Source organism: Belonocnema kinseyi, chromosome 1 (genome assembly GCF_010883055.1).
Source record: "Belonocnema kinseyi isolate 2016_QV_RU_SX_M_011 chromosome 1, B_treatae_v1, whole genome shotgun sequence".
In the NCBI taxonomy this organism is placed as follows: Eukaryota; Metazoa; Arthropoda; class Insecta; order Hymenoptera; family Cynipidae; genus Belonocnema; species Belonocnema kinseyi.
In genome coordinates this window covers 81523024-81539234 of record NC_046657.1, presented here as the reverse complement: position 1 = coordinate 81539234, position 16211 = coordinate 81523024, and positions in this window count along the sequence as shown.

Below are 16211 nucleotides of genomic sequence, written 5' to 3'. Positions count from 1 at the left end.
GCCTTGGAGGAGATTATGTTGAGAAATAAAAAAAAAAATTCTTAAAAACGTTGTTTTTCTTGGTCAGGCCGGAAACTTATCAATCCACCCTCGTATTTAGAAACAAATTTATCTGTTTTCATACAGTATTTGGAAATTTAGAATTTTTTTGAAAATTCGTCATTCTTGGTAGAAAAATAAATTTCCTAATTGAAATTTCATCTTTTTTTCGAGGATTCTATTATTTTGTTACAAATTTCTTTCTCTGCGTAAAATTAAATTATTAAAGAGAAAATTCGATTATACCATTTTTGATACAAAAATATTTTTAAAAATGGATCTTTTTTTATTAAAAATTTAATTTTTTTAAAACCATTTTTTTCAAGTAGGAAATTAATCTTCTTTTTTAGTTGAAAATTCAACCATTTTTTTGAAAAAGGACATATTTCGATCAAAATTCAAGTTTTTAGTACGAAATTGGTCTTCTTAGTTGGAAATTTATCTTTGTGATTAAGAACAAAACTATTAAGTTGCACATTCCTTTTTTTGTTAAAAATGTAATTCTGTAACTGAAACTTTAACGATCCCACTTTCAGTAAAAAATTTAAATATTGAATTACAAATTGATATTTTTGTGTTGAAAAATCAATTATTTGTTTCAAACATCGTCTTTTTTCTATATAAAATTAATCTTCTTGGTTGAAAATTCATCTGTTTGTTTGAAACTTCAACTATGTATTATCAAATTCATCTATTTTAATAAATTTCAACTATCTATTTTTGTTTAAAATTTGATATTTTTTATTGAAACCTTAATTTTTTTAAGTTAAAAATGGAATTATTTGTTTGAAAATTTATGTATTTTGTTGAAAATTGGTGTTTTTGTTAGAAATATAAAACTTATTCCTTGAAAATTCATCTTTTTGATTAAGAATTGAACTATGTTGTTGAAATTTCCTATATAGTTAGTCAAAAATTAATTTATGTAAGCTAAAATCGGATTATACCATTTTTGGTAGAGAATTTATATTTGAAGTTAAAAATTGGTCTTTTGTAGTTGAAAATTCAACCATTTGTTTGATAATGCACATTTGAAGTTGCACATTCCGTTTTTTTTCTTAAGAAATAAATTCTATTACTGAAAATGTAACTGTCCCACTTTTGGCGGAACACTGAAATTTGGAATTAAAAATGGATGTTTTGGATTCTTGGTCGAAAATACATGTGTGTGCTTGAAAGTTCAACTATGTATCATCAAATGCATCTTTTTTAGTAAAATATTTATTAATTTGTTGAAATTTAATTGTTTGTTGTTAAATATTAATTCTTTTAACTAAAAAGGAATTATCCTATTTCTGGTTTTATATACGTATATTTTTATTAAAAATTAATCTTTTCATTTGAAAATTCGACTTTTTGGTAGAAAATTATTTTTCTTTGTTAAAATATTATCTTGTTTATTGAGGATTCAACTATTTTCTTGGTTTTTTAGTTTGTTAAAAATTAATGTCTTTGAGTAAAATTTTAATTATATCATTGTTGTTTGAAAACTAATAGTTTTTTTGTAGAGAATTAATGTTATGGGTAAAAAATTTATCTGTTTTTTTTTATTCTTGACATAGATGCCCAAATTCGATTTTTTTGTGTTAAATCGGAAGAAAACGTCTTGCATAATTTACTACAAAAAAATGTTAATCGCTGAAAGATTCTGCTATATAATATGAAGAACCTGCCTGATTCTAAGTAAATTCTATTTTATTTTAAATACTTTTGATAATATTCTTCTTGCATTGAAAATTAATTTAGTTGAAAATTATATTATTTCTTAAAAAAGATTTTTTTAATTAGAGAATTAATCTTTATGATGGAAAATTAATCTTTTTTGTTAAAACTTTTACTATTTGGTGTCATGTTCATCTGTTTTAATGAAGATTTTAAATAAATTGTAGAAAATTTTATTTTTTTAATTGAATATTAAATTATTTCAACTGAAAACTGAATTATTCTACTTTTGTTTAAAATTTGATATTTTTTATTGAAACTTCATCTTTTTAGTTAAAAATTATTTTATGGGTGAAGAATTAATCTGTTTTTTATTATTTTTAACATAGGTGTCCAAATTCAATTTTTTTGTCTTATATCAGAAAAAACGTCTTGCATATATATCTTTTCAACATTTTAATCGCTAAGAGATTCTGCTATATAATGTGTAGAACCTGCCTGATTTTAAGTGAATTCTATCTTATTTTAAATACTTTTTATATTATTGTACTTGGATTGAAAATTAATTTAGTTGAAAGTTCTATTATTTGTTAAAAAAGATTTTTTTAAATAGAAAATTAATCTTTGTGATTGAAAATTCATCTTTTTTAAAATTTTTACTATTTGGTGTCAAATTTGCCTGTTTTGGTTAAAATTTTAAATAACCTGTGGAAAATTTTATTTTTTTATTGAAAATTAACTTTTATATACTATACATTGAATTATTCTATTTTTGTTTAAAATTTGATATTTTTTATTGAAACTTGATCTTTTTTAGTTAAAAATGGAATTATTTGTTTGAAAATTCCCGTATTTTGATGAAAATTTGTGTTTTTTATTAGAAATATAAAACTTCTGTAGTGAACATTCATCTTTTTGATTGAGAATTCAACGACTTTGTTGTAAGTTCCTGTTTAGTTGGTCAAAAACTAATTTCTCGCCGACCATTGGGTGATAATGAAAGTGCCCGTACATCCCTATAGTAAGTATCTGTTGTTGGAGGTTTTCAAAATTTTGTTTTTATAAAATAAAAATTGAATATTTGGCAAAATTGTCGGCAGATATGAAGACCCGATACATCCATAAACATGAACATAATTCATTCAATCCCAAATTTCTTAACCCATATATTAAATAAAAGCACATAAAACATTGGAAGCCTACATATTTTATACAGCTGTTGTGGTGAAGGTGAAGTGCAAGGAATCTAATGGACTTTTCTAATATTGAGTAAAGTTAGTGTAACATTGGTGTATTTTTAGTTATAAGTTAATGTTTTGGTTATTATTTGCATTCAATATAAACATTAACATTAAGTATTATTCCTGTGAAGCATGGAATTTGTTATAAAATTTCATTGCTGATATAAAATGCGGTAGCAAATTATTGAGATTTTGAGGTTAATATTACATTTTGCAATTCAAGAGCGAACTGCTCCAACTCTTAACGAAAAATGTCTTTAATATATTGAACTCTAACCTACTTGAGCCTACCAGAAAAATGAGCTTCCTCATTTTTTGTTATGCATTTCTCTTTGCTATTTTAATAGTTCCTTCAAATTTAGAACATATTTAATATATTCATATTTTCAGGAAAATATATTCAGGAAGAAATTCTGTTCGAACCTCCTAAAAAATGTGCAATTATATCAGACAAAAATTATGAACACTTTCCTTTAAAATTAACAAGATATAATATTTATTAATTATTCATTATTTAAAGTAATTAAAATAAAATAATAAATATGGCAACGTGAACCTCCTAAATTCTGAATTTTCAAGAAAATTTTAAGTTTTCAATATTTTACTTACTCTTAGAACAGATGTAGAACTATCATTTACTGAATTTTATCTTTCCAATAATCTATATCTGAAAGTTTTTTAACTGAACATCTGTGCGGTGGCGGCAGGACGGAAAACCAGGAAATGACCGGGAATTTTTTGAAACCGGAAAAAGCCGAGAAATGAGTATGACAGTGAATTTATTTATTTCAAAGGAATTTCACAAATTTTTAGAAGAACCATCTATCAAATTACTTGGAATATCACAAATATCATGTCACGTAATATAATTCAATTCAAAATGAATTCGATTAAAATTTTTTTTTTAATAATAAGTTCAGTTGTTAAGTGTTTTAATTACTACATCATTTAGTTCAGAAAGTTTAATTCAAAAATCTTTTACTCGGCAGTTTTTCGATTTTATATCGTCATTTTTAAACGTAAATTTTTTATTAAAATGATTTAAAAATAAAACAATATAAATTAATTAATAGTTTTTAAAACTGAACTGTATTTCTATTTTTAAAAATTTTACAAAAATTATTTTACAGCATAATTCTAAATCGGTGTAAAAATAAACAATTTACAGATTTTTACGCTGAAAATTCAATTTTTTCAATACGAAAGCCCTAATAATTAAGCAAATTGAAATATCTGATTCAAACTTTATAAACTAATTTTAATGTGAAAATAACTTAAAATTAATATATTCATTAATTAAACAATTTTATTTTATTTAAAATCCTATTTAAATATTCTTTCAGTAGAAAGTATTAAATTTTTAACTCATTCAGTTCGAAAATTTTTAATTAAAAAAATATCTGAATATTCAAAATTAAACAATTTGAAACTGAATCGTTTGAAATAGAAAGCCTTGAATGATAAAAATTTCAGAGTGCAACATTTAAACTTTTAACGTTGCAATTGTTATTGTAACGTTAAGTAAAAATTGAAAATTGTTAATTTGAAAGGACCAAATTGGAAAAAAATTTAATTAATTTTGGTATTTAATTTCTTTCCGATTGCAATAGGAACTTTTTGAGGTTTACATTTTTATTGTGTGGAAAAATGTGACATATTGTATTTTTAACATTTTTATCAACCTTGAACCCAAGTGCGAATTGCCGGAGCTGAATATACGGCTGAATACAATAATTGGTCCAATTTTGGCAGCCAAAGGTCGGCTAAAGTTATTGGGCCAACATCGGCATTTTAATTGTTCCAGTGTTGAGCCAGCGCTGGCAGCCTATATTGGCTATTTATACTTGCCGATTGTCTACCCATGCTTGACCAAGAATCGGCACTTTGTTTCGCCAAGTCTCAGTTTTAGCACCTAATAAATAAATCTTACGCGAAAGATAAAAAAAAATTATTGAAAAATTGTCAAAGTTCACGATGAAATTTGTTAAGTTCTGTCATTAAAAATTTTTAATGTTTATGAAAAATTACATTTCCTGTCATTGCAAAAAGTTGTAAAGCAGGCTACAATGGAAAAAAATGAAATATTACGCGAAGAAAAATTGTAATCGATTTAAATTATTTATTTAAAAATTATTGTATTGATAATCCTGTTAACATTTCGTCGCATAATAATAAATAATTAGAAAAAGAGAACTTAAATTTTTGTTGTTTAACTTTTTTGAACTGCAGCTTATGAGGATGACTTTTTCACAGAGTTTCAACTTGTTGGTTTAGCGGAGTGGTTAGCACTCCCGACTGCTAGGCGATAGATTTTGGTATATACATGAAGGTTCGATACCTCGTAGCGTTAGAAATTTTATTTGTAATATAATGTTCAAAATGAAATACATGTATTCAATCTAAACAGGACCTTAATATTTATATTCAAAGTACTCGCAATCAATTAATATTTATTTTTTAAATATCTTTTTCGTCATATCCTTAGACCGTAGCCAGTGTTGGGCCGACAATGGCAGCCAAGCCCTGGCTGCCAAGTCAAGGCCATAGTTATCAATGCGGCAATGGCGCGACGATGGCAGCCAGGTTTGGTCCAGTACTGGTACCCAGTGTTGGGCCGACAATGGCAGCCAAACCTTGGCTGCCAAGTGCAGGCCATAGTTATCATTCCGTCATTGGCGCGATAATGGCAGCCAAGCTTCGACGATATTTTTACCGACTATGGGCCAATGTTGGGCCGTATGTGACTTCGCACTTGGGAAATGATAAAATTCTAATTTTTGTTAAATTGGCAGTACATTTTATATTTTGAAAGTTTTTATTGAGTTGGAAGAGGTACAGTTTTTTCAATTGGAAGAGGCCATTTTTTTATTTTCGTTTTTTTCTCTAAATTAGCAGAAAATAATTTACAAATATAGAACGTTCTAATTTTTGTTAAATTGGTAGTACAGTTTATATTTGTAAAGTTTTTATTGAGTTGGAATTAAAAGAGACCATTTTTTTATTTTCAAGATTTTTATTGTGTTTGAAGAAAGAATTGTTTATTTTCGTTTTTTTTCTTAATTAGAAGAAGATAATTAAAATATATATATTGTTATTGAGTCGGAGCAGAGGAAGTGTTGATTTTCGATTTTTCTGAATTTGAAAATTTTTTGATATAGTTAGATGATACCTTTGCTGTTTTTTAAGATATCGTTTTTTAATTTACGGAACTATCATAACGGTAAAGGCGATTTTTTGATTGACATTTGGGTCGATCGTACTTATTCGCTTTGTGTTCTGCAATTAATTTAAAAGATATTAATTTATTTTGTATTAAAAATACAAATTAGATTTTTTATCTTTTACACCAAACTGACTCAATGGATTTATCAGTAAGGCTATGTGAATCAGGCTTAACTTATACATTTTAATTGATCTAAAATAGATTTGATCATAATGTTTTTATTGAGTTAGAATAGGGACAGACTTCATTTTTTCACACTTTTATTAATGCGAGTTGAAGTTGTGGATAAGTTTTAATTTAGAGAATTTAATGCGATAACGCGTATTTATATTTTTTAACCAGAGATCATTGAAAAATTTAATTGATCAAAGTGTGAAGGTTTAGGTTTCGCAGTTTAATTGCACTTAATTGAACATTTTCATTTGAAAAGTGTTAAAAGCTTCTGTTTTATATGTGTCAATTATTGAGGGTTTAAATTAAAATTTTCCGAATTAAAATTTGTTTAAACTTAAGTTTAAATTTCACTAGTTACGAAAATTTGTGAACTACAAACCCACGCATGATTGAAGAGGTTTGGCGGGGAATCCCAAGTCGTGAGCCCAGTACAGTCGGTCAGATGGTGTGATCGTCGCTTGCTGGGCTATAGACGGAATAGCTCGGAAACCTTCGGGCGTTTTTAGTATAGTCTTTAAGAATTCTCGCAAATCCCTGTTGCATATATCACTAGCGGCACTAATTTCAATACACATTCTTATTTAAGAATAGTAAAATGTCGTACATTTCTTACAACTTTTGTTACTTAAAATTCTGACTTTTGACTATACGTTTTACAAAACTTGTTACTGACCATGCTCGCTCAAGTTTATAATAATACAGAAAGAAATATCCCTAAATTCATACATTTTGTTTCAATTATAAATATAGAATGAATCAAATATTGATATCAAAAGTCCTTCCGTTTTGATCAAAGATCAGTTAGAGACTTGAATAAAATATAAACAAAATACCATGGTTTCATGTTTCCAGGGTTGAAAAACACTTGCAAATTCACACAGAGTTTAGAAATATCAAACTTTAATATAACATGGTTCCTGTAGTGTTGTATGTCAGACATAGATGAGAACCTCGGAAATCAAGAAATTAGTCGACGTGAAATTTCACTCAAGTTTGGAAACAGGAAACTTGAGTGAAATGTCCTACGTGACAAATAACTGATTTTCGAGATTCGAAACGACGAGTTTGCCTACCCTTCCTATTGTCGAGCCTTCAGTAACGGGATCTAAATTGCCGCAAAATTCTCCCCGCCTGAGTGGCGAGAGCCTGCTAAACACGTGCAAGGACCGTGTTTACCAACGCTGTCAACTTAGGCGACGGGCCAAGTCACGTACGCCTCTTTCGGTTTTTTTCTCTCACACTAACGCGCGCGCTTTACTCTTCTTCCTACATTTTTTTCCTTCTCTCTATCCTTCTTTTTTCAACGCATGGGCAAGCAGAACCGGAGAGCTCAACCACCTCAAAGAAAAACGCGATCCGACGGCAACCTTCTTGTAAAATTAATGAACAAAAATTAATTATTAAAGACCCGTAATGAAGGCCATGATCAAATCCAAAGATGTAAATTAATGAATCCTTTTAAGATATGGATTAAAGCCAAGATAAAGAACTCCCTTTGGATTGAAACTATCAATAGCTCGAATGATAAAGTTAGCAATAAAATTCATAAATTAGTGAACGTGCACACATCAAAGAAATGTCTACACGTTCATCAATTAAGATAAACTAGAATTAAGCAAGAATAAGTAAGCAAGTTAGTTTAAATTAGGGTTATTATCGGATACATTAGTAAATGATTTCTAACACTACAAATAGGATAACAATTTAGGTAAATTTTCTGTGAAATAGGACGTTTGTTCGGGGAAGTTTATGACTATCTAGAACATATGGAATATCCGCTGAAAATAGTAAATATTAATTATTATTATTCACTATAACGACCTAACTCTCGTCCTATTTGACCTAGCTTCATGATTCCTTCGGAATCATGAGGCTAGGGTAGAACTAAAACATAGGTTAAAAATTTCAGCATCCTCCAGTTACTTAAAGTATTTTTAAAATTTAATTAAGGTTTCTGACACTGTTAGGAATAGTGTAGAGTTGACACACGGTGACGCGAGGCAAGCTCGGTTGAAAATTACATTTTGCTCTCTCCCCAGCCAATCAGCGAAGTCAACATCCCCACGCGCAATTTTGCAACCAATCGACCGGGAATTTTATCCCCACCGCTCTCGCGACACCGTGCGCTCAAACACGTAAATAGTGCGGGTTCGAGCCTGCCAAAACACTTAGCGTCTGACTTTCGAGAGAGCACACCCGCGCTCCCGCGAATTTTAGAAAATAGCTTAACGCATCTTCGAAGAGAGCTGTCACGTGGTGATAACCTCTCTTAGCTGTACCACCGAGACTGGAAATAAATCATCAAATTATTACTCTACAATTTTTGTCTCTCCTTGGGAACTTACCTCAACCACCTTCTCATCGGAAAGTGAAGTGTTCAGTGCAGTTTAGTGAAACTTCCTAGTGTATTTCCTGATTGATTCTTTACCTTTCGTTCTTGACGTAGAAATTCTTTGGTTCTCAAACATGATCGTCTGAATATTTTTGTTTTGTTGCCCGCCTTGCGTTTTTTTTCTTTTCTGTTTCGTTGTTTGTTTCCAGCTATCAACTCGAAGAAGGATTGAGACGGTTGTCTCCATTAGAGTTCTGCGCCGATTCGGACAATCCCTTATGACCAGGAGGTTCAACCACACGCAACACTCCCAGCGCACTGCCCACCGTCGGGGTCTAAGAAGCTCGTTCCAACGAGGGACCGAGGAGAACCGCTGGAGAGCACCGTCGCCGCCACACAGCCGAAAGCCGCGAACGCCTCTCCACCGGTCGGATTGATCGTCGCCGGAGCGACGCAACGGGAGATATCCGACCCAGGAAGGTCGGCAACGAGGGAGGTAACCGGCCCAGGGGGGTCGGCAACGAGGGAGGTAACCGGCTCAGGAGAGTCGGCAATGAGGGAGAGATCCGGCCCAGGAAGGTCGACTACGAGCGAGCAGATCGCCGTGTTTTCAGCGATGAGAACGTCGCTCCAGTAACCAACCGCACCGCTCCCGCACCTGTCGCCATCGTAGAGCCAGTCAAGGAAGGCTTTAGACCGGCACGAGACACGCGTCAGCCCCCCCCCCTTTGCTGACCCCCAAGCGTGTGTACTGTTCCTGCCTCACCCCTGAAGGTTACGAACAGCCTGAGCAGAGAACAAATTGGCGGCCCGAAAGTGGGGCTTAGAAATTATTTTTCTAATTTTTCCGAGATCGGAAAACAACCTCCCCGAGTCTCAATCATAAATAACTATGATACGTTCTCCGAGCACGAGTCGCCGAGGTGCTGAAAGGCCAGCAATGCGAACCTTTTCAACAAGGAGTTTCTCGGTTTCTGAGCACAATCCACAAAACTCAGTGGCGCCCGCACACAACTCTTCCAATATGGAAAACGCTGAGGCGAGCCCAGGCTCCCCCAGTCGCTCCTCTCTCCCACTCTCACAACGAAGGAGAAGTAGATCGACACCAGATAGGCAGCGAAGCGCTTCACGTGCCCTCTTCCAGGAGCCATCGGAAGACAATAGACAATCGGACCCGAGCAGCCGCCCGGACGCAGGGATTGTGCCATTTGCACCACGGCCAATCATGTTAACCACAATACCACCAACGGGTGTCGTGAACGCATCGCGTTCACATCAGTGGCCCAGCATGACCACACAACAAAATGACGCAGCCACATTGCTGCCCGACATCGTAACAGCACACATGGCCACGACAATTTTCTCGCTGCTCAACGCACCACCTATACGGCCCATGGTCACACCATTTCCGCACACGACAGCCATCTCACAGCCTATGCCCCGTCCCTGTACCCTACAGCACACGCACAGCCTGTGGCTACACCTTCGTTGTACACCACAGCACAATCACTGCCTATGGCCCCGCCGCCGCATATCCCAGCCACGACACAGCCTATGGCCTCGTCGCTGCACACGGCTACACCAACCCTGCCTGGGGCCACCGCGGCACTGCTCTGCACGGGCCCGCTGCTTCCCACTGCAGCGGCCATAATACAGAATACGCCACTCGCTGACTGGCGTTCATTGGTGCGAGCAATTCGCACACCGGATGTATCATTGCCAACGTTCGCCGGCTTTGATCACGAGGACTTTGAGACATTTTTAGCTCAATGCGAGCATCATTTCATCGAGGCCTCGATACAGCCAGCGTTGTGGTCACGGATGGTCGCAAAATCTTTGTCCGAGAAGGCGGCCAAATGGTATGAAGTATACCGAACACTTTTGCTGCCCTGGGCCAAATTTCGTACCTTGATGGTACAACACTTCGCCGGCGTCACCGCCCTGAACAGGCTCTATATAAAATTGTACGCCACAAAGCAAGAGGAAAAGGAGGCGGCAGGCGTGTTCCTGCAAAGGAAGTACTTGTTGGCGTTACGCCTATTACCCAGCAACAATTATGTTGCACCTGCAGTCCGCCCCCTGTCACAGTGCCACTATTGCCCGGGGCGGCATTTTCATCGAGAGTGCCCAGCAATCAAGGCGCGTCAATAAGCCATCGTGTCGGGAAACTGGCGAGACCGGGCGGCAAAGGCGAACGCCCCTTCCGCCCCAGCAACGCCGAGCAGGGCCCAATTCTAAGTGCTGTATCGGCCGATCTTGTCAGCCTACCGAGGATAAGAATCCTGCTATGCAAAAGCGAAATAATCGCCGAGATCGACACACTGGCCTCGGAAAATTTCGTCAACGAGTCAGTACTCACCCCAAACGAATTACGAGCCAGTACTGCATCTTCGTTGGAACCGCCGGTCGACAGAGGGTATATTTGGGCTCCCTCCCCCACGACCATGAGCTTTTCCCGTCCATTCTTAGAGGATCGTCCCTTTACATTAGGAACGAACAGTAAAACACTGTCTTGGTTAGAACGCCAAAAGGATACACGGGACAAATTAATCCGATGGGACTTGTTCCTAAGCCGTTTTCTGCGCACAATTGAGCATGTGCCCGGAAAAGAAAATGAATTGCCCGACGCACTCTCGAGGTATCCGAACCCCGGTGAATTATCGCCCGGCGAACCAGATCTTAAACAGATACTGCCTCCTACATCTACCACCGCGCGCCCTGACAGCGCCCGGTCGGTGCCTATTCTCAGCGCATTAGCCCGATCGCCCATTTTACGCGAAGTAATCGACGCGCAACAAGAAGACCCGTCGATCCTCCGATGGAAGAAACTACAGGAGCTTCCCAAATTATCTGCCACAGAAGTAGAATTCGTTAAGCAGCACCGGCTCACCGAGCGAGGTTGGTGGTGCCAAGATACCGTCGGGATGTGGCGGTTGATGGTGCCTACGACGTTACGTACTAGGGTCATATGGGAGTACCATGACGCTGCCATCGCCGGACACCCGGGAACGGATGAGACGATCCGTGCAATCAAGGAACTGTTTTTCTGGCCCGGTATGAATCGGGACATTTGACGCTACGTAGCTGGCTGCCACCTATGTATATGTTGCAAGCCAGTGCGTGGAAAACAACCGGACGGACAGCGCCCGCGTGCCACGATCACAGCATGGGATACGGTCACCGTTTACCTCATGGGGCCGTATTCGCGAACGAGTCGCGGTCACAGCTTCATATTAGTTGTGACCGACCTTTTCACCCGGTAGGTGGAAACCTTCCCCCTTCGAACGTCCAAAGCTAGCAAGATCATCCAGTTAATGGAGGATGAAGTTTTTAGTAGGTTTGGTTATCCGCGTAGAGTTCTGAGCGATAACGGACCTCAATTCACCGGTCAGGCCTAGGCCGAAGCAAGCCGTCGGTGGGGTTGCGGACTTTAGACAACGCCTGTTTATCACCCCCGCGCCAACCCTACCGAACGAAGAAATAAGGAACTAAAGAAAGGCCCTATCGAAACCGTCGATAGGGAGGAGGAGGATGGTGGCAGCTGGTCACATCACAACGCGAACGAGGCCTTCGCACACGGCGGAGGGCAGCAGGCGGTCGACCCAACCGGGTTTTTGACGTAGAAATTCTTTGGTTCTCAAACATGATCGTCTGAATCGTCTCCATTAGAGTTCTGCGCCGATTCTGACAACCTCTTATGACCAGGACGTTCAACCACATGCGCCACTTTCCAGCGCACTGCCCACCGTCGGGGTCTAAGTGGCAGGGCTACCTCTCACTCGCAGAGAACTCACTTGCAGAGGAGCAGCGAAGACAGGAGTCAGCCATCAGACTCCTCGACCGTCGACGTGGCCGCACGCACAAACCCCGGCTCGTGCCAACGAGGGACCGAGGAGAACCGCTGAAGGGCGCCGTCGCCGCCACACAGCCGAAAGCCGCGAACGCCTCTCCACCGGTCGGATTGTTCGTCGCCGGAGCGACGCAACAGGGGATATCCGACCCAGGAAGGTCGGCAACGAGGGAGAGATCCGGCCCAGGAGGGTCGACTACGAGCGAGCGGATCGCCGTGTTAGGAGCGATGAAAACGTCGCTCCAGTAGCCAACCGCACCCGCACCTGTCGCCATCGTAGAGCCAGTCAAGGAAGGCTTTAGACCGGCACGAGACCATACCACAGAATAGAAGGGAGAGTAGTGAATTGGGGGTAAAAGTACACAATATATATAGGTATATTCAGTATACTTATGCATGCCCGCTCGTTCGTACGCACGTTGACGTGATTGAGTAAAATATAAATGAATTAAATCTAAAAGTTGATTAATTTGTGTGATTATTTATTCAAGGTGACTGATACTTATTATTAAATTACGTGCATAGAAGATTAAAAAGTATAAAATAATTTAAATGAAAAAAATTTTAACTTTGGTATCACTTTGGTCTATTCCTTGACGATTATACTCAATTCCTTTGGTGAAAATCATGATATTATATAATATATCTATAATTTAAAGTACATTCTAAGGTGTTCTTGAATCAAAATATCTGGTATTCAATTCACATTCGAGACATATTGAGGTTGTGTGACGAATTTTAGAGACAGAAAGTAGTTTGTTCTAATTTTCCAGTTAAAAGTCCGATTTCTATCTCTAACGGACTGTCAAAATTTCTAATTTTATCGGAAACATGTAAAATTGTCATAAATATACATTTCAAAGGATTATTTCTCGAAAAAGTCTAATATTTCTGACAAATTAACAGTACATAGCATTCGATTATCTAATAAAAAATCTAAATTCTTAAGCAATTTAAGGAACAAGGACATATTTATTTAGTGACAAATACAATTTTTGTTAATAACTTTCAGGAAAGAATTTTCATAAAGTTGCAAACTCACATAATGACTGGAATTATAGTCCAGAACTAACTCTCGATTTAAAAACCCAGCTTTTACATACCTGTATGGAACATATAGTTATTTTCATTTGTTGCCTGTCTATCTTTAGTTAAAAAATGCTTGTTTATACAGTATCAAGTGAAAATAATTGGTCTTGGTTAAATGAAAAAAAGGAAACAATAAGTATTTTTTCGCTATTTGAAATAGCACACAATTTTTAGCAAGAATAATTAAAAAATCGCTTGCACACATCAACTCTAGATTTAATTATAAATTTTACTTTAAAAAAATCTTAAATGAATTAATGATTGCACTCTAAAAGTTATTTTATTGTAGCGCAGCTGCAATGAAAAATTAATATCACAAAAAATCGGAAATGTCTGTCAGTTTTTTTTAATCAACGCAGCAAATTATAGGAAATCGAATTGTTTATTTTAAAAAAAATGTGAAGTATGCTTTTTAGCAAAAACTTGAATCAATCTTATTTTTCTCTTATTGAAAAGCATGTTTTTTATCTGCATAAAAAATAAATAAAAATTACACTCTATGCCTGTAAAAATAATTTAAATTTAATGACTAGTTGCTGATTTTCACAATAAACAATAAACTACTAAAGATTCAGCAAGTTTCATAAAAATCGATAAACTCCCCATATAGTTCTGATTTTCAGGAAAAGAGTCGAATAACAACATACGAGTATATAATTTTAAAAAGAAAGTCGATATAAAAATATTATAAGAGATGGAAATTACGTGTCTTGCGAACGCGGAGCGACTCACGGATCATGGCCTTCTAAGTAACTTCGCAAATGCTTTGGCATGTTTTTGACACGTGGGTTTGACTTTGTGCTTACGAAGCAGTAATAATGTCGCACCTCCGAGAGAAACAATCACAAGGCGAATTATCTTGACCGAATATTTTGGCTACAGTCGCTCCAGCTCCCTGTGAAAGGCTTGATACATCTTCTATTCTTTTTCCTAAGCAGTGATGTCAATCGTTACAGAAAATATCTCTCGCAGTTTTATTCAATTTTTTTTACCTTATAGTTCTAAGCATTTGCTTAAGACGGACTTTTTTCTGCTACTTCTACTACCTTCTCCTAGTGATCCTTAGTAGTTCTGTCTCTGTCTGGACTGTCTAGTGAAAAAACCTTGAACGATGAACTGGGGGGCTAAAACGCTTACATGGTAAAATAAAAATGTGTGGAAAATATCGAGAAATTAATTTGAATATAATTGTCGATCACTGAAGAAATCGTGGCAATAAGATGGAAAGAGTGTATATCTTATTGTACTCGTATTAAATAAAAATCTGAGTCTCTCGATTATCTAAATATAACGTATTTAGATGCTCCATTCACCTGCCTCTTTAGTATAATTTTGAAGATGCGTGTGCGTGCAATGGGTGATTGGATACAAATGTGAATTTATTGAAATTAGTCTAAAGGCTCAAAACTTTTTTAAGACGTTAAACAACGTGGACGATTGCAAGAAGCCATGTAACTTAAGTCCAAACTCTGAAATTGTGCAACTTTAGGAACCGGTTTGAAAAATGAAATATTTTAAGGGTAAATCTATTACAAAATCATAATCCTTAATTTCTAAACATTTATTATCGTTACTTGTTTCGAAAACTTCACTTTACTCAAGATTTTTGAAGATTTTAACTTTGCTCAATATCTTAGGATAATTTTTTGTTTTAATACTGGCAGGATTCATTTTTTTAACAGTTTCAAATTCATCAACTAATTTTTGGATCGGATATACAATCGACTTATAAGTATCGGATATATGAGCTTTTTTCAAACGCTTTCTTGCCAAACTGCATACACCTATGTTTTCGATGAATTGATTAATTTTCTTTAGATATTTTTCTGCTAATGAATATTCTCTGCATCTTAATAGATATTTTCAATTTAAAGTCAAATGATACTGTCACTAGGTCGAAACTTCAGGTTATGGTATTAAAGCATTAAAAGTGGAAGAGAAGCAATATATTAACTCATCTATCATGAAAGAACAGACAGATATGTTGCAGCAATAGTGAGCAAATATGACTTTCAGATATCCCCATTACTTAAAAACTAATATATACGACTTTATAATTTAATGATACATGCAAAGTACTATTACAAAGCAGAGGATTTTACATACAATGAGAAGAATATTAACCAAATTTTAATTGTACCAGGGCAATTCAAACCAGCAGCAAGTTGAATGATGAAATTAGTAAAGATATCGTAGGCAAGTACATAATTTTAAAATGTGACAATGAACGATCTTTTCCATTAAAGAAGCTGGAAAGCGATAATAAGAATATTAATCATGAAGTGAAACCACCTATAAAAAATATCAAAGAGTAAAAGATGATGAAGAGCAAAATCAATAAAATGCATGTACTATTACTAACGTCTTACTATTTATTTTAGTGACATAAATTTATTCAGATTTAAACTCCATAATTTCAATATTATTTTTGTAATGTAATATCATTATTCACTGATGAACACTCGTTCAAGAGTATATTCGTATGAGCTTGGAAAATGGCCCATGTACATTTTTAGTAATCAATGGTTTTGAAAAACACGTTAATTTTCCGATCCGATTGTGCATCCGCGCCACTAAATTTATTGAAACTCAAGTATGTTA